The sequence below is a fragment of the Pipistrellus hanaki genome (assembly GCF_964339955.1).
Source record: "Pipistrellus hanaki genome assembly, chromosome: X".
Taxonomy (NCBI): domain Eukaryota; kingdom Metazoa; phylum Chordata; class Mammalia; order Chiroptera; family Vespertilionidae; genus Pipistrellus; species Pipistrellus hanaki.
Genome location: NC_140524.1, coordinates 6,411,826 through 6,431,383, shown reverse-complemented (window position 1 = coordinate 6,431,383; position 19,558 = coordinate 6,411,826). Strand labels below are relative to the sequence as shown.

The 19,558-nt window shown below is 40.1% G+C and overlaps 1 protein-coding gene and 1 long non-coding RNA gene across 5 annotated transcripts in view; one reads left to right on the top strand and one right to left on the bottom strand.

The window, feature by feature from the left end:
- The window catches only part of SHROOM4 (shroom family member 4), a 192,312-nt gene that overhangs the window by 45,705 nt on the left and 127,049 nt on the right, over nt 1-19,558 (top strand). Inside the window, exon 2 of one of the 4 annotated variants that reach the window (XM_084870955.1) lies at nt 10,410-10,484. The exons of the other annotated variants lie outside the window; for them this stretch is intronic. The gene's annotated coding sequence lies outside the window, so the exon portion shown is untranslated. The remainder of the gene's footprint in view (nt 1-10,409; nt 10,485-19,558) is intronic. 4 annotated transcript variants of the gene reach the window in all.
- LOC311615647 lies at nt 294-18,486 on the bottom strand. The gene is made up of 3 exons (XR_014793783.1): nt 18,291-18,486; nt 10,697-10,858; nt 294-1,629 (listed from the first exon to the last, which is right to left on the bottom strand). It is a non-coding gene; the product is annotated as an uncharacterized lncRNA (long non-coding RNA).

The following is a 19,558-nucleotide window of genomic DNA, read 5'->3' as shown; positions in this document are numbered from 1 at the left end:
GGTTTGGGACAAATATGTGATACCTTAATCAATAAAGAAATTAATAAAAAAGAAAGTAATAGGTTAATTATAATTAAATACTAATAATGTGAAGTAGATACAGCATGTATTTGACATGATAAAGAACAGTTCTAAGATGAGGGAAGACTTTTTATTTCCCTGATAGTGTTAGTGTCATGCTGGGTAGTAGTAGAAGTAGATACGGAGCTGTCAACAATACAGCCCAGTGTTTCTAAAGGAAATGACTATGGTCACGTTCTGATTTCCCTCAAACTACACAGAAACCAACCTGGACAAAAATCTAACCGTGAACCCCAGCTCTTCTTGATTTACAGAATATCATTAACTCCTTAGATAATGTTATTTTGATAGACTGATAGAGAGTCACCCTTTTGGTAGGCTAGGTTTAGATTCTGGTAGGTAGAGAAATACTAGCTATCCATTGTTTTCCCTGGAGTTATAGCTGAGAATTCAATGCCTGATAGTTATAGAGGAGAAAAGTTTCATTATTGTTTTGGTTGTATTGTCACATCACCCTAGGAGCAACAATTTCACAGTTGATTAAAGACGTGGTACTACATGCATCCATCTATAATCTGAGCAATGTTTAGCATAAGACTCCACAATTTCAATTAGAGTGGAGAGAATTTTTCATTGCCTCATAAGTCTTAACAAAATCAATTGTCTTGTTAAAAATGAATAAAGATAGGTTCAATTAACAGTGCTTCTAAAATACATTCTCTTCTATGTATGTCTTTATGAAACCTTGGGTGAAGGTAAAGAAGGCAAGTCTTCAAACTTTCTTATTTTTACATAGCATGACAGAGTCTTCCTGTGTAATATGGAGTATCATATTAAGTGATGTCTTAATGACTTAAAAAGTCTTAATGGCCAGCCTCTTCTAGGCCCATTTGAGAACAATCTTAACCAAGCTGTGATTAGAGAGCTTTTATTAAATGTTCAGCACTGCTCCACTGCTGTTTACCATTTTCCAACCTGAGTATTTGCTTGAGGATGACCAAGGATGATAATGAACATTATAGGTAAGGTTTCTTCTCTTATGGGACTTAAAATCAACTGAGATCAGTGCAATTAAAAATAACAGATTTGGCTGTGTCAAAAGAGGTTTAGCAGTAGAAACAGAACCACTTTAAACCATTTTAAAAAGGAGGCTACCCACAAATGCAGGAGTTTATCTCTTTAAGAAGGGTCTGTAATAGCAGCAATAAGGATTCCTGATGGAAGTCCTTTGGACACTTCCCTCTGGAAAAAACATAAGTCTTTAGTAGCTAGTTTGGCCAGGTAGACTGGCACATGTGGCACTCCTTTTTTGTCTCTCAGTAATAGGGTCTCATCACTGGCAGATCTGGGCATAGATTCTAGTAAACACCTTCATAATAGTCATTCCATTCCTGGAGGTGCTGCCTGGAAGAGACCAAAATAATGAGATGGTTTATTACCAGCTTGAAGTCCCAAAGAAACATCTCTGTTTTTCAACACCAGTTCACTGTGGCTTCAATAACTCTCAAGAGATAGATGATGGAGGTCTTGTAACAACCAGATTTCTAATGGCAAGGGCACAGTCAAGTCTTGGGTCAGCAATGGAGGCCAGTTCAGTTATTGGTGAGCCTGTTGAAAGAGAATCTACTCATAGCAAGAATACCAAGAAGTTGATTCACTACTTCCTCATATATCCTATGCCTTAAACCAGGGGTCCTCAAACTTTTTAAAGTGGGGGCCAGATCACGGTCCCTCAGAGAGCTGGAGGGCCGGACTATATGAACTACTAATTCCTACTGTAACACCTCGGCTGCGCTCACTGCCCAAAAAACCTGGCGGGCCGGATCAGACTCCTCTGCGGGCCGCATGTGGCCCGCGGGCCGTAGTTTGAAGACCCCTGCCTTAAACAATCCGTATCTGATGAACTATTTTCTTTAAATGTACCAAGATCCTTCCCACTTCCTTGTCTTTGCATGTTTTACCCTTTGCTAAAATGTTCCTTCTACATGGTGAACTCTCAACCATTCTTCATGGTCTAGCTCACATGACATATTCTCTGTATATCTTTCCCTCATTCCAACTCTCATTCCCTTTCTGTGGTCCCACAGTCTTTTGTATAGATCTGTAGTGTAGATTTGCTCATACTAGGGAGTATATTATCTATGAGGATATCACTCTTTTAAATTGTGACCATTTCTAAGATGGGTATTGTGCCTTCTTATCTCTGTAACCTCCATTAAACAGAACAGAGACTGGCATTCAGCAGGCTGAACCAAGTAAATGCTGACTGAGTAATTGAGTTATTTATTCAGATCTGGCTGGGGTTGCGTATTTCTGGATTTACCATCATTAAGCTTTATTTGATATTATACCCTGTGTATGTGTATTTCAGGGACCTCTTGTTTAATGAAATGATTAAACTTTTTGATCTTTTTTTTTGTTTGTTTCTTTGAGCAAAAGGTACATTTGTAGCCTTCAAGTGAATTGGTTCAATGCCCAGATTCCAATGGAATACCACTGGCTCCCTCTTGTGAGGCAATCTCAGAATTTCTCTTATAATTAATTTCTTAGTTCTGTGGACAAGTTCTAAGTAGAATTGTTCTAATGGTCTGAATGCTTTGGCTCCTAAGTGCTGTTAACCAACCAGTTCCTTCTCGGGAAATGTTAATTCCTTCAGTTGAAAAGGGTAAAGAGTCATTCTGGGAATCTTGATCAGCTCAAAATCTGAGTATCAAGAATTCCTGGGAGGAGGGGGGTCATCTTTATAACCTAATCTACAAAGCAACTCATGCCAGTTTTGAGTTGTGCTCTCTCCTAGAGGTTTCTCTACCTATTAGAAGGTTATTTCTTTTAAGGAACTAAAATCTGCCTCTGAACCAAAGCCTACTCAACTGTTTCTTATGTCAGGTTTGCAGTCATCTAAACCACTTCTTGTAGATAATTTCCATCTTGTCACTGGTTCCAAAGTTTGTAACTTGTTACATGTTATCCTTGTTAAATGCTTCCCATTGTTCCATCCAGTCCAGATTTGTAAGTTTCCATCATATGTAGGACCTTTTATGTCCTGGGTGAGCTGCTCTTTTAGTTCCTCAAGTATAAGCGCTCAGTTATGGGACTTTGGAATACTTCTCAAAAAACAGCATGGTGGAATTGAAATGATGGGCACCAGATCTTAGCTTAATTTATTCACCTCTTTGGGTGATTGTCATGACTCATAAGATACTATCTGTAAAACATTAAGCACTGTGCCTGAACACTTAATGGGTGCACAATAGAAGTTAACGTCTTTCTTCCTGCCAGCTTTGCCCTGCCCACTACTGCCCTCTATTGAAGAGAATCAGTAACTGCTTTGAACTTGAATTCTAATTTGAGCCAAGTAGCTCTATTCAGTTTATTTCTTTTTAGCACTTTAGAGAAGGGGAATCTTGCATGAAACATATATAACACACACTGGCAACTTGGCTTCAACTATGTAAAGTTGATCTTGTAAAACTATTGCAGCCAGTAGCATTGCCTATTTCTGACACAGCACAACTAAATTAGAACTCTATTGCATGGATAGCTATTGGTGAGAAATTATTTTTTTCAAGTATTACAAAATCCCAAGACAGTAATCATGGATACTTTTAATATAATAAAAAAGTTTATGCTATTCACTTAAACAGTTAAGATCACAGCCTGAATCTGAATTCATTCACAGATTTTCTGGCTATTAAGATTCCTGTGTTCTTTCTAAGGAGGAACATATATATGAATTAGTTCTTTTAATTCCTCTGAAAAAATGATGTAGGATTTTCAAAAAATATATTTTTTACTTATTTCAGAAAGTAGGGTAGAGGGAGTGAAAGATAAGAACATCAATGATGAGAGAGAATCATTGATAGGCTGCCTCCTGCACGCCCCACACTGGGAATCAAGCTAGCAACCTGGGCATGTGCCATGAGCAGGATTCGAACTGTGATCTCCTGGTTCATAGGTCAATGCTCAACCATTGAACCACAACAATCAGGCAATGAGGTATGTTTTCATAGAAGAAATAAAAATACAGGGAACCAAGTGGCACTTAGTGACACATCAATGAAAGGCCATATTGTTGGAATTCTCCTCCAAGAGAGAATTTTGGGGGTGCAGAGGGTAATTCCTAAGCTTGGCAATCAGACATTATAGTAGAGTGAAGATGATAGCCTTGGTATCAGATATGAGTTTGAGTTCCACTTCTGCTATCTACTAGCTGTATAATCTAGGTCAAGTCCTTTGACCTCACCTTACCTGAGCTTTGTCTTGTGTTAAATTATGAACAATTTACCAACCTTGTGGGCTTATTATGAGAATTATGAGGTTAACAACTCTGTACCACTTAGTATAGTGCTTGGCAAGCAATAAATCATTGTTCTTAGGAACAATTTCAGTTAATAGCAACTAAGCCACTTAAAGCTACAGTATCATTTTCCTATTGGAGAGTGAAAGAAACAATATTATGTACATGATTTGGAGATTCAATTCCTGTGTTCATATAGGAACTGTGTCACCCTGGTTCCTTCAGATTCCACTAGCAGTTTAAAGAACATAGGGATACAATAGGTTGCTTAATAGCCCTTGATGGCATGCGAGCAAAGATTGTGAGAAGAACTCAGGAGAATAAGGTACTACTTATGCTCTGGTGCACAGTTCTTTAAATGCAAGGACTTAGATTTACCAACCCAAACAGAAGTGAAATGTTGCTGCCTTTTTTGGATATCTATAAACATTATGTACATGTGTCTGGTAAGCTAGTTACCAAGGCCCCCCTTTCAGTGGAATTTGGTTGCTAGAATCATTGTTTTCTATTGAGGAATCTTGAACTAGAGGAAAAAAGGAAATCCCTAAAATATTCTGCTCACAACAAAAGAGCAATCTGGCTGAGGTGGGTTTCTTAGTAAGGATAAACTTTACCACCAACCTACTTTGTACATTAAAAAGAGACACAAAAACTAATCAATAGTGACAGAAAGATAATCAATGGTTGTCTGAGAAGAGGGCAGGGAAGGGCGGATGGTAGTATAAAGGCAAAGAAACTTTTGGGGCTAATGTATGTCAGATGCACCTTAATGAAGCTATTATTTAAAATGAACCCAGTATACCTGCAACCTAGTAGATGTTCACTTAATTATGTGTTGAATTAAGATAAGTAATTCTGTCAGCAACTTCTGGAATGGCCATGTTCAGCAGACCCAGTGAAATAATTATTCTAATGGTTAAAATCACCAACATTTCTTTTAGTGTCTGAAAATTAGTTTAAAGGCATGCAAAAAATTAGAAAGCTTTTATTTAAGAAAGTTTATGGAGTCTTGGCAAGAAGGATTGGCATCTGAGGCATTTGAGCTAAGACTTGCTCCTACCTCTCCTTCAAGTTTATATTTCAGAAGATTTATTCTAGGTGGGCACAGCAAAATAAATAAATAAATAAATAAATAAATAAGAATAAAAACAAAACAAAACAAAAAACAGGGGTTCTCTTCTTCACCAGATCTGGTTGTAGGGCTATTGTTTTACTTTGGCATTGGCAGGCTGTAAGTGATTTTTATTCTGCCCTCTAGTTCTGTGTTATGGAAAATTTATTCTGGGTGGGGATGGCCAAGTAGACTGCCCTGCCCATCTCTCACTCCTAAGACGGAGTCAATATCCTAGATAAGTACAGCAAATTGAGTGGCAGTTGAAGAACCCAGGGTCCCCCATTTCTTCCCTCAAAGATCCAGTGCCTGAGCCCAGGTGTTGTACTTGTCAGACAAGGATCTCAAGAGCTCTAGGGCATAGGTGTCACTCCAGAAGACACAGACTGCCATATCACCCTCTCCCCACCCAGCATAGAAGCACAGACTATAGAGGCTGACTGTCTTCAGAACAGAGCATGAAATGAACGCATGCTTAAAGGTGTTATTGAAAACCATAGAGATCATAGTAGTGGAAAGGAGAAGAGCAATTATATATTAGTAGAAAACAAAAAAAGAGCAGATCAGCCAGATATTTAACAGAGAGATCTAGGCAAATAAACCATCAAAAAAGGCCCTACTAAGATCAACCTCTCTTGTTTCCTGGAAGGCTGTATCCATGTACAAGGATAACCCTGTGTAGGGGCAACCAGAAATGTTATAGAACTTCTAAACTCTATTTGAATGTGGGGTAGAATAAAAAAGTTCCTGAATTGTGAAGGCATTCCACAAGCTATACAAAGATACATTGGCGAAGGATAGATGTCTAATTGAGTCTGGGTGCTTAAGAAAACCCTCTATTTGATAATAGGCTAAACACTAACTATGCTGAACTAGAGGTGACTCAGTGTGAACAGAATCCAGAGTTATTATAATACATTATTTAAAATATCTATTTTGAAAAAAAAAAAAAGAGCCTTATTAAATAAAACACAATGCCATTTACATTAGTATTCCCCAAAATTAAATACTTCAGTATAAATCAAACAAAATATGTTCACGGACTATATGAGGAAAACTACAAAAAGTTCAATGAATGAAATCAAAGAACTAAATAAATGGCTAGGTGTTCCATGTTTCATAGATAGAAAGACTCAATATTATAAAGACGTCACTTTTCCCAACTTAATCTGTATATCTAATGCAATCCCTATCAAAATCCCTGCTGGTTATTGATAAGCAAATTCTAAAGTTTATATGGAGAAGCAAAAGTTGTAGAATAAAGAACACAATATTCAAGATGAAGAACAAAGTTGGAGGACTGACATTACCTCACTTTAAAACTTACTATAAAGCTACAATATTCAAGACAATGTGGTATGGATAAAAGAATAGACAATAGACCAATGGAACAGGGTGAGGAGCCCAGAAATAGACCCACATAAATATAATCAAATGATATTTTGACAAAGGAACAAAGATAATACAATGGAGCAAACATAGCCCTTGCAACAAATGGTGTTGGAACAACTGAACATTTATATGCAATGAATCAATATACAGATCTTAAACCCTTCACAAAAATTAACTCAAAATACAGCATAAACCTAAATGTAAAACTATAAAACTACTGGAAGACACATAGGAGAAAAATCTAGGTTACTTTAGGTAATGCAATGATTTTTTAGATATAACACCAAGGCATGATCCATGAAAGAAATAATTGATAAGGTGGAGATCATTAAAATTAAAAACTTCTCTGTAAAATACATTGTCAAGGGAATTAGAGACAATCCACTAGACTGGGTGAAAATATTTGCAAAGATACATCTGATGAAGGACTTTATCCTAAATATACAAACAACTCAACAATAAGAAAAACAACTCAATTAAAAAGTGGGCCAAAGATCTTTTTTTTTTTCCAGTTTGTTTCTTTTATAAATTAAGTTTATTGGGGTAACATTAGTTAATAACATTATATGTTTCAAGTGTACAATTCTTTAATACATCATCTGTATGTTGAATTGTGTGCTCATCACCCAAATCTAGTCTCCCTCTGATACCATATATTTGACCTCCTTTATCCTTTACTACTTCCCCTTCCCCCAGACTTCTTTCCCTCTGGTAATCATCATAATATTGCCTATGTTTATTAGTTTGTTTGTTCACTTGTGGCTTTCTGTTTTATATCCCACATGAGTAGAATCATATGGTTCTTGTCCTTTTCCATCTGACTTATTTCACTTAGTATGATGCTCTCAAGATCCATCCATGTTGTTGCAAATGGCAATATTTCATAATTTTTATGCCTGAGTAGTACTCCATTGTACCATATTTTTATTCAATCATCCACTGAAGGACACTTAGGTTTTTTTCAAGTCTTAGCTATCATAGATAATGTGGCAATGAACACAGTGGTACATATATCTTTATGAATAATAGTTTTAACAAATTGGGCCAAGGGTCTTAACAGATTCCCAATCAAAGAAGATATGCAGAGGGTAAGTATATGAAAATATATCCCATATCATATGTCATCAGGGAAGTGCAAATTAACACAATACCATGACCCCACTTACATATTAGAATGGCCAAAATCTAGAACACTGACAACATCAAATGCTGACACGTTTGTGGAGCAACAGTAACTTTCATTCATTGCTGGTAGGAATTAAAAATGGTATAGCAACTAGGCAAGAAAATTTGGCAGTTCCTTACAAAACTAAACTCTTTGTTTCTTTCTTTCTTTCTTTCTTTCTTTCTTTCTTTCTTTCTTTCTTTCTTTCTTTCTTTCTTTCTTTCTTTCTTTTTCTTTCTTTCTTTTTTTAAATATTCAGAGAGGAAAGGAGAGGGATAGAGAGTTAGAAACATCGATGAGAGAGAATCATCAATCAGCTGCCTCCTGCACACCCCTTACCGGGGATGTGCCCGCAACCCAGGTACACGCCCTTGACCGGAATCGAACCTGGGACCTTTCAGTTCACAGGCCGACGCTCTATCCACTGAGCCAAAACAGTTTCAGCCTAAACACATTCTTAACCAAATGATTCAGCAGTTACACTACTTGGTATTTACCTAAAGGAGTTGAAAACTCATGTTTGTTTATAGTAGCTTTTTTCATAATTGCCAAAACTTGGAAGCAACCAAAATACCCTTCAGTAGGTAAATTGATAAATAAACTGTGGATGGAATATTTTTTATAGCTGAAGAGAAAGGAATAATCCATAAAAAGGCATGGAGAAAACCTTAATGCATATTACCACATTAAGCGCACAGCCTGTTTTGTCTTCTGGACAGAAAGTATAGTGTCAGTCACTGGTGACTGACTGGGCACTTAATGTGTTAATAAGTGCAAGTAGCCAATCTGAAAAGGATACATAGTGTATGATTCCAACTCTATGACATTCTTAGAAAGGCAAAATTATCCTATATAATAAAAGGGTAATATACAAATTGACCGAACAACCAGTCACTATGATGTGCACTGACCACAAGGGGGAAGACGCTCAATGCAGGAGCTGCTGCTTCCTGGTGGTCAGTGTGCTCCCATAGGGGGACCACAACTCAGCCACAAGCCAGGCTGATGGCTAGTGAATGCAATGGTGGTTGTGGGATCCTCTCCCACCTCCATGGTAGCTCTAAGGATGTCTGAGGGCTCCTGGATTGCTAAAGGGTACAGGTCAGGTTGAGGGTCGCTCCCACCCCCCAGTGCATGAATGTCGTGCACTGGGTTTCTAGTAGAGATAATAAAAAAATTAGTGGTTGCTAGTGGGCTGAATAGGCATAACAAAATCAATCTGAGTGCTGACTGCAGAGGAGCCAAGGGCTAGAGCTGGGCTGTGTGTTAGAGGCCACTTCCCTTAGGTAGACTTTTGCCTGACTTCTCTACACTTGCCCTCACAGACACCCCGCATCCCCACCCACCAACAGTCGCATTCTTTGGCCTTCCCTGAACATTGCTGTGGGCCCCCACACTGGATTTCCCTCCCTCCTCGGACTTTTCCAGAAACATCTTTTCCACATTGAGAAAACTTTCATTTTCTCTCCCCCTCTGCTATTACTTAACTCAAGGACAGAGGAAAAAGCTGCAGTCCAGAAACATACTTAATAAAAAAAAAATAAAAAAAAGAAGAAAAAGAAAAAGAAGAAGAAGAAGCCTCAAACCAATCCCAAATCTTTAAGCAAACAATCCCATAGGATTTGATTTTGAATTGCCATGCAATGTGCGGAATGTGAAACATGTGCTAATCAGGACTCTTTCTGGTTGGAGCCTACCTGATTTCTCTGCACCCTCCCTAGCCAGCTGGGCTAGGCTAGGCCCAGGGGAGCTACAAAGCCGCCAGCTTAGAAGATGGAGACAAATAGGGAGGCCCCAAAGGACAAAGCAAGACTTGTTACTAGTTGTGAAGCCAAAGCAACACACATAGCGTTTAAGGGCTGTGGGGGTAGATGTAGCAAAGCCTGCAATCCCAGCTTTGACATTAGACTGAGACTGACTTTCAGTGACTGTTCTGGAGGCAGCATTTTCCAAGCTGCTCCTCCATTTGCTTCACCACCCTGATCCTCATCTTGACTATCTACCATCATACTTTCCCAACTCAGTCTCTGCAGCCAATCAGTGCCTTTTCTGTACTGTTTGGCCACATGGCTGCCACAGTGCTCTTTCTAAAACAGAGGTCTGACCTCTACTCCCTTCTCTTCCAGTCTTTCTCATTTCCTTAAGGAGAAAGCCCACATTCCTTACATGATATGTAAACTGACCTCAACTGCTGAAGCCTCACGTGTCCACACCCCTGGTAACCCCACAAAACTATTTACAATTTTTCTGAACATGCCTTTTCCTTTCCTGTATTAGTCCCTTTGCATCTGTTACTCCTTCAGCCAGGAATGAATACCATTTTTCTCTTTTTCTCCATCAGGGTGTATTCCACTCATCATTTAAGACCAAGTGAAACCTTAGGCTTACTGGAGAGGGGTTTTCAGCTCTCTTCTTGTTTCCAGAGCTCACTGAATATACCTCGGGAAAGCAGAGAGGTGAAAAGGAAAGAGCCCAGATTATGGAGTCAACCATAATGGGTAAATAACTTAATCTCTCTCTCTCTCTCTCTCCCCCTCTCTCTCCTTCAGTTTCCTCATCTGTAAAATGGAATATAAATCCCAATAGGGAAAAGTAGTTGATGTTGATAAGTTCTAAGCACAGTACCCACTACATTAGATACTTGGGCAATGTTGCATGTTGTAAATGATCCCTTCACCCTCAGTTGGGACTATGAGGAGGCTTTTCTCACCAGGTAATTAGTGAGTGGTGTTCTCTGGGACTGCTTTACCCAGTCCTCTTCATAAATGTTCATCTGATTTTGGCCATCCTCACATCTAAGAGGTGTTGTGCAAGTATCTTGCCTTCTTAGCAGCAGCCATCATCTGCCTTCCCATTCACATCCCTTAGAAATCTGTGGGAGAGAGGAAGGATGAAAATTTAGCATTTCATTCTTTTCCTCATGCCCTAGTCTTACTTCCCAAGCCTGAAAGAGATTTTTTTAACAATCATTTCCATGTAGACTTTGTTCTTTCCTATAACCTGCTTGCTCTCTAGTCTTTTTTCTGCAATTGGGATCTCAGAAATGAAACTGTCCATGAATAAGGATCTACTGTTCTCAGATTGGGATGGACATACACACGAGCTGGTTTCTCATCTGGACTCTATTTCAGAAATGTACACAAGATGTCAAAAATATACCACTTGGAACTAGAGCAATATTTATTTTTTAAAAATTAGGGGGGAAAGTTTCCTTGCTTCAATTCCTACTGGAATGTAAAATAACTATGTGCTGATGCTGCAGTTTGACAGCATTGATTTAGTTACCCTCAGGGTCATTGGATGAGTGGTGCATGGCTGCAAACTCTCTCTCTCTCTCTCTCTCTCTCTCTCTCTCTCTCTCTCTCTCTCTCTTTCACACACAGAGTGCTTTGTTGTGAACTGGTGATTTCAGGCATTCTGATACCAGAGTAAGGCTTTATTGGATCAAGCCATCCATTAACAACACTTTACTAAGTGTTCCCTTGTGTGCCAAGCCTTGTGCTAGGCAGGCAGAAGAAAAGAAGCCAGGGAACCAGAAGTCATAGATGGAGTAATCAGAACACAATATGAAAGTGTAATGAAAGCACTAATGCAGTAACATAGACTAAATATTAAAGGGTAATATTAAAGGATAAGGTTACTGAACTGGGGTCCCAGGGCACATTTCCTGGATGGGATGGTGAGACCTGAGCAGCACTGCGTTGGAGGACAGGATTGAAGATGCCCAGTCACTTGCAGTATCCTCTCAGAGATGTCCATTAGAATGTATTGAATGGATATTAGTATGCAGGAGGTAGGAACAAGAATGATCTAGAGTTATCCATGTCTGAAAGAAGCCATATGAAAAGTTGAGAGTAATATGAGACCAAGAGGCCAAATGCATCTTAGTCCTAGTATTACCACTGATCAATTGTGAGTGACGTTGGACAAGTCCTTTCTCTAAGAACATCAGTTTCCCTATCTATACATTGCAACTAAATACTATTAGTCTTACCCACCTCCTAGGACCATTGTTAAGAGAACAAATGACATAGTTGTACTTGGAAGAGTAGAGAGGACTATCCATAATATAAGTTGGTATTATGAAGGCAGGTGTTTATACTGTAGCCACTCTCCTGCAGCTGGGAATAGGATGACCTCAGTATTTGAATGATTTTTTCTTGGCAGGCCTCTTGCCTGCCATAATTATAGCCTGCTAGCCACTAGCTAAGTGTTCATAGTTAAACAGGATCTGTCACACAAATATAAACGTGGGCTTGTGTGTGTGTGTGTGTGTGTGTGTGTGTGTGTGTGTGTGCAAGCTTGTATTGGACTAGGATATTAGAACCATGACAATAAAAATACTGGAAAACGAAAGTGATATGTTGATATGGGGATTTGTGCAAGTATTTTTTAGGCCTGCTTATAGAAATGCATGCTCTGTTGCCCCTGCACTAAGCCCTGTTATCTACCATCTTTGGTATATTGCAAAGCCTTTCCATTTATCTCCCTGATTTCATGCTGCCCCAATCCATTCCATCCTCTGTACTGCTGCTGAATTGCTCTTTCCAACCCACATAGAATTCCTGGGCTCTTGTATGCCCACAAGGTAGCATACATGATCATTCACATGACATTGAAGTGGGGCACTAATATAGCTACACCTTTTTCAAATTGTGGAATACTTTGATATTCAGAGCTGCTCCTCTGCATTGCCTCAAGACCCCTCTTGCTGCACTGTTTCTCACTCCTCGGGACCCAGCAACTAAAATGATAGTGCCCAGCACAGCAGAGAACCTGAAGAATACTGTTTCATTTATTGACCTGCATCCATTCTGCTTGGTCAGTGCTCTTGTGTTCTGGTTTTTAAATATTTTGAGGATTATCTTCACATTCACAATTCATCTAATCCCAGCTCATCTTTATGGCCTCATCTCTCACAAGTTCTCCCCACAGATTTCAACAACACTGAAACCCTCATGTTTCATGCCTGAATTTGTACACCTGTCTCTTAGTATACTAGAAACTTAAGGGCAGAAACAGTGTTTTACTCATTAATGTAGTCCCAAAGCCCAGCTCATAATCCAGCATGTAGTGAACACGCAATACATGTTTGTTTCTTAACATAGAGCATGCTGGTAGATGGGCCGTTCTATTTGTAATCCTATAATCTACTCCAGAATCTAGACCTGAAGCTGGTGCAAAGCACTTTCCTGGTCTCAATAATACCTCATTAATTAATTATTCACATTTCAAGTGTCCTTGAAGGGGAAGGAAAGAGGAAATATCATTTCCATTCTATTACTATGGAAGTGGAAGTATTTTAAGAGTGTGTCTCAATCACAGTAAATTCTTAATAGAGCTGAGACATAAAGTCATATCTCTGGAAGTTTTCCTTACCTATTCTATAAAATAAAAGGGTAATCTGCAAATAGACAGAACAACTGAACAACCAATCAAAGAGTAATATGCTAATGATATGCAAAGGTTGCTCAACTGGTTGCTATGATGTGCACTGACCACCAGGGGCAGATGCTCTGACTGGTAGATTAGCTTGCTGCTGAGGTCTGGCCAATCAGGACTGAGTGAGATGAGCCAGACACACCCTGGAGCCCTCCCACATTCCCTCCTCAGCCTGATCTTGCACCAGTGAGGTTCCTCAGCCTGGCCTGCATCCTCTCACAATCCAGGGCCAATGCTGGAGAGCTGGTTTCAGCTTGATCCCACAGGCCACTCCCCTTGGGAGGGTACCAGCATAGGTACCAGACAGGGCTCATGTCTGTCAAGAGCTGCTTTGGCAGCGTCAACCTCTTCCAATCCGGTCTGATTGGATGCTGCAGGCACAGTGGGGCTGGGATGAGCAGGAGCAGCAGGTAGGAGCTGTAGGCAGCCTTGGACTGTGGGTTTTGGCCCGATCCCTGCAGACCACCCAGAGGGACCCCACCCGTGCACAAATTCATGCACTGGGCCTCTAGTAGTACTATAAAGCCCTTTGGGGTTTGGTGGTGAAACTGTTGCTCTAATGTGAGTAATTGTAGACTGCTGCCATTTGGGGAGGTGCTGGTTTTCAGTCTCTCTAAGAGGGCCTGAGGACTGTCTATTGGAAGTGATGTAAATGTTCGTGCCCCTTCTCCTCAAACTGCCAGGAGAAATATTCTCTTGTGGGGTTGGGGTGGAGAATACATTGCATCCCTCTTGAATTGGTTGTCAGCTTCTGCTTCATTAACATGGCTTCATAACTGGTTGTTCCTTGAGCAACAGGCGAATTTTTGTTTCAGTAACCTCTCTGACAGACTTTCTCTGAGATTCACCTTCCCCTCACTCACTGTAGCCAGCCCAGCTGTGATTACTGTAGAGAAGACCAGAGTGAGAGAATGGTTAAGCCCTATTTTCAAAGAACTTAGTGTTTCTCAGGAAGCAGGTATCATATACCAGGTTTGACTTAGGCTGCAAGTAACTGAAACTCCTATTCTAAGTCAAAGTTATCTCACATAACAGGAAGTCCAAGGAAAGGGCTGGCTTCAAGATTGGTTGATTCTGCTGCTCTTAATGACTAGCAGGTTTTTTACCTTGCTCTTATCCAGAGAAGAATCTGGTAAATCCTAAATCCAGTAAACCATGTTGGTGTAAACATTCTCAGTTTCCTCTTTATAGAAAGTAGAAAAACATGGGCACTGGAGAGCAACAGGGTAGACTCAGAGTACCCAGTGAGTTCATATTAGCAATGTGGCCTTGTATGAGTCAATTAACTACTCTGAGCCAGTTTCCTTACGTTTCAAATGGCAATCATAATATCTGACTTGCTTCCTAACAGGTTTGTGGTGGGGATCATGTGGCAATGTGAAAGCATTTGGTAAACCATATAAAGTGCCATATACTTTGAGGCCTTGTAAAGATGTACGCGGAACACATACTGTATATAAGGCAGTTTTAGATTACAATGTTCAAATTTCCCCAAAACAGTTTAATAAGCATCTACTAAGCCACCCATAGATGCTAGGGACACAGATATGAAAAACCCAGTCTCTTCCCTGAGCGAGTTTCCAATGGAGCAGAGGAAACAGACCTATGAAGAGATAACTTCAATACTATTTGATAAGTGTGTGGAAAAGTAGAGGTTCCACACACTGGAAGTACACAGGATTTACTAGCTTACCCAGGCCACATAAGAAAGGGATAGAGGCAATGTCTGGAGCTTATAAAGCAATAAAAGTTACAAAAATAACCATATAACATAGATACATGCACAGCGAAGTCCCCAAACATCTTTCTTACTTTATACTGTAGAAGCAAACAAAGGAGTGAGAGTCTGTAGAAAACAATGAGTAAACAATAGGGTGATAAATTCTTTCCTCCCTCCCCTCCATATGTTGTGGTTAACCCACACATGCTCCTTAGAGCTTCTAATCCACATATATAGCCTGAAATCTAAGTATCTCTCCATGAATAACAGCGTCTCAAATTGTCATTGAACACCGACCCTCACTGGCAGAACAGTAGCTTCTGAAGTTGCTTCATGATCTTCTATAGCATATCCTCTAGGACTTAAGAAGATCAGGCCCCCTAATAACTGGTGGGGACATGTATATCAAGTTTTTCAGAAAAATATTATTTAACTGTAGAGTCTCAGATATCCTATCATTAAAAATCCCAGTGGTTGGCAAACTCATTAGTCAACAGAGCCAAATATCAACACTACAATGATTGAAATTTCTTTTGAGAGCCAAATTTTTAAAACTTTAACTTCTTCTAATGCCACTTCTTCAAATAGACTCGCCCAGGCCGTGGTATTTTGTGGAAGAGCCACACTCAAGGTGCCAAAGAGCTGCATGTGGCTCGCGAGCTGCGGTTTGCCGACCACTGCCTTATCCTATGTTGCTATCTTAATGTACCTTAAACTAAAACTATACTTTATGTGCATTTTTAAAACAACAAGATGTTCTTTAAATATAAAGCAATTTTTCAGTTTTTCTAAAAGTGCTGTTTTCATTGACTTTATGAGTTCCCTGAACTGTGTAAGCCCTGCTGGTAATGCTATGAGGACAGGGTAGTAGGGCATGGAAAGTCTGTACAATCTAATCCCTGAATCAAACATCAGGGTTAAATGCTGAGTTCCAGTGACAAAGCCTTGCTTGTCACCACTCTTTTATGTAGAGATCTTTGCTTCTCAAGGACCTTTTGCTGGTGGAGGGTCTTGCCTTCAATTTGTAAGAAAGGCAATATCTGAGAAGTACAATAAAGTGAAATGCAGTAAAATGAAGTATGCCTGCTTTTTTAGTATTGACAGTATTACAGATGTCCTCCAACCCACCCCTTTACACTCCACCATCCAGCTCCAGCCCACCCCAGGCCTCCCCCTCACTATTTTCTGTGTCCATGGGCTATATATGTATATATGCATATATGTTCTTTAGCTAATCTCTTTCCATCCCTTTTACCCCCTTCTCCTCTGAAATCTGTCATTCTGGTCCATGCCTCCATGCCTCTGGACCTATTTGGTTAATTATTTTACTATCTTCATTAGATTCAACATATAAGTGAGATCATGTGATATTTGTCTTTCTCTGACTGGCTAATTTTGCTTAGCACAATACTCTCCAGGTCCCTCCATGTTGTCACAAAGGGAGAGAGAGAAACATCAATGATGAGAGAGAATCATTGATTGGCTGCCTCCTGCAAGTCCCCTAATGGGGATCGAGCCTGAAATCTGGGCATGTGCCCTTGACCAGAATCGAACCAGAGACCCTTCAGTCCACAGGCCAACTGTCCATCCACTGAGCCAAACCAGCTAGGGCGAGGTCTTTCTTTTTTATAGCTGCACAGTATTCCACTGTGTAAATGTACCACAGCTTTTTTATCCACTCATGTACTGATGGACACTTGGGCTATTTCCAGATCTTAGCTCTTGTAAATAATGCTGTTATGAACATAGGGGTGCATATTGTATATTGTTTTTAACTGTGCTGTGCAGTTTCCCAGTTTCCCTAACAGTTAGGGCCTGACTGAACTAGCAGCTCCGTTGGTAGCCAGAAGTCAATGTTTCTAACTGGGAGGCAGTGCTGAGATTGCTTTTCCTTCATTGACTGGGGGAGAACCGGTTGGCATTTAACAAGATTTGGTCCTCAGATTCCTTCACTTTGAAAAATTTCACCTGCAAGCATTTCTTCTCTTTTCAAGCAAACACTTGTGAAAGGTAGCCCATTGATTATAGCAATTAACTTACTAGTTTAAACGGAGGTGAGAACCTTGAATAATTTGTTTGATTTCATTGTAACTCAATGTCAGTGATGTATAAGGGCTAACATTAAAGGCTGCTCTTTTTAGCAGGGCCTCTTTCATCTGGGTTTGTTTAAAAGGAAAAATAATGCTGCTAAACAGAAAATGTTCCCAGGTTGGTCTTCAAAGTGAACTGTAGTCAGTTAATTGAAGCACAGATCAGGGCTGTGAGCTGAAATATACACAGAACACTCAAAGGAGTGTGTGTGTGTCTGAGTAGGATTTAGATGAGAAACCCAAAGGGCCTTTGGCCTATTTGAAAAAGGCCTGGTGGAGCAGCTAAGCTGAGCTACCTCCTTGAAAACCAGGCTTCGAGTAATTTGGCAAGTAGTAGGTCCCGAGATTGTGAAAGGTACTATACACTGAATTGGCAGAGGTACCGCACCCAACATGCCTGTAGCCTTGGTCTTGTTGGTTAATGGTACTTTTGTTGGCTGACAATGTGAACATCATCACTAGGATTTCTAATCCAGGGATTTCCACAATTGAGAGTTTATAAAAGCACAGATTGCTGGGGCCTGCCCGGAGAATTTCTGAAAATTGGCATTTCCAGGGAGATGCTGCTGCTACTGGTTCAGAAACTACACTTTGAGAACCCCTGCATGAATGAATGAATGAATGAATGAATGAATAGGGTCCCTTGTTGCAAGATCACATCCCCCCCCCCCCCCCCCCGTAACCTTATGGCATTATTTAGTTGAGTGAGAATGGGCACACACTATATAGGATGTGTTTGATCCTGATAAGTTTTAGAATGAGGGGATTACTAGGGAGGACATAAACAGGAGTCCTCTCTTATCTGTGAAGGGATACATACCAAGACCCCCCAGGTGAATGCCGAAACCATGGGTAGTACAAAACCCTAGATATACTGTTTTTTCCTATACATACACCTATGATACAGTTTCATTTATAAATCAGGCACAGTAAGAAATTAACAGCAATAATTATTAGTAAAGTATATCAATAACAAAAATATACTCTAATAAAAGTTACGTGAATGTGCTCTCTCTCTCTCTGTTTCTCAAAATATCTTGTACTGTACTCACCTTTCTTGTGATGATACGAGATGATACAATGCCTGTGTGAGGAGATAAAGTGAGGTGAGTGACGCAGGCATGGAGACACAGCTGTAGGCTACTTTTGCACTTTGGGCCATTATCAAGTAAAATAAGGCTTTCTTGAACACAAGTACTGCTATCCTGCCACAGTTGATCTGATAAGTGCAGTAGCTATTACGTGACTAACAGGCAGGGAACACATACAGCGTGATTATGCTGGACAAAGGGGATGAGTCACGTCCTGGGCGGAATGGAGTGGGATGGCGAGAGATTTCATCGAGCTATTCAGGGCAGTGAACACTTTAAAATGTATGAATTTTTTTACTTCTGGAATTTTCCCTTTACTGTTTTTCGACTGCAGTGGATCACAAGAAACTGTAATAACAAAAAGCAAAAACATGCATAAGGGAGGACTACTGTACACTACCTCTTTCTTTAACACGCACAGCAGGGATTTCGGTTTGTACTGCGCTGATTATGACCCTGAATTTTTCACAATCCTAACTGATCTTGCTGCAGACAAGGAAAGAACCCAGGCCCCAAACCACATGGCACAATTTTAATCAACTCTCTCCAGTGTCGAGACCCTCCGAAAGAGATAATATGCGGCTATGGAGACCATACGTCCCAGGTTTCCTGGGATAGCTCTGATTTCACATAGTAGACCCTCTCGTCCCCATAAATATAATTGTCAGACCATGTCCTGCTTTGGGGTTCAGAAAATATTGTTCCCATATGCATGGCTTAGGGGCCTTGGAGAGCCAAAAACAAGTCTTCACTGTCTTTCTCCAGATTGAAGGGGCCAGGGCAAAAGCTTGGCTCACAGAAAGGACTGCAGAGTTGGGATAAATCTAAACATTTGAAATCAGCAATAAGCTGCTTGTTTCTTCTTTTTTTGTGTGCGTCTCTGTGAAGTGATTCCTGTTACAGATCCTTGAGTGTTACAAATACGAGATTCTGAGCTCTGAGAGGAACTGAATTGGACCTCTGGCTGCCTCTCTTTCCTCCTTCCCCACTCTCTGAAAGGACCACACAGAAATAGCCTAGACAGAAGAGCCACTCCAAAGAAGGAAATTCCACAACCTTCATTGACCCAGCACTCACTCTAATATTTACCTACTTTCTCTGGCAGGAAGTCCTTCCTTCTTGCTAACACCAGTCCCTTGCATTGCAATTTTCGTTTCTTTTCCCTTGCTCTGCTTTCAATCAAAATTGAGAACAGCTGGTCCTCACCCTCGATGTTTTTTATGTGCTTA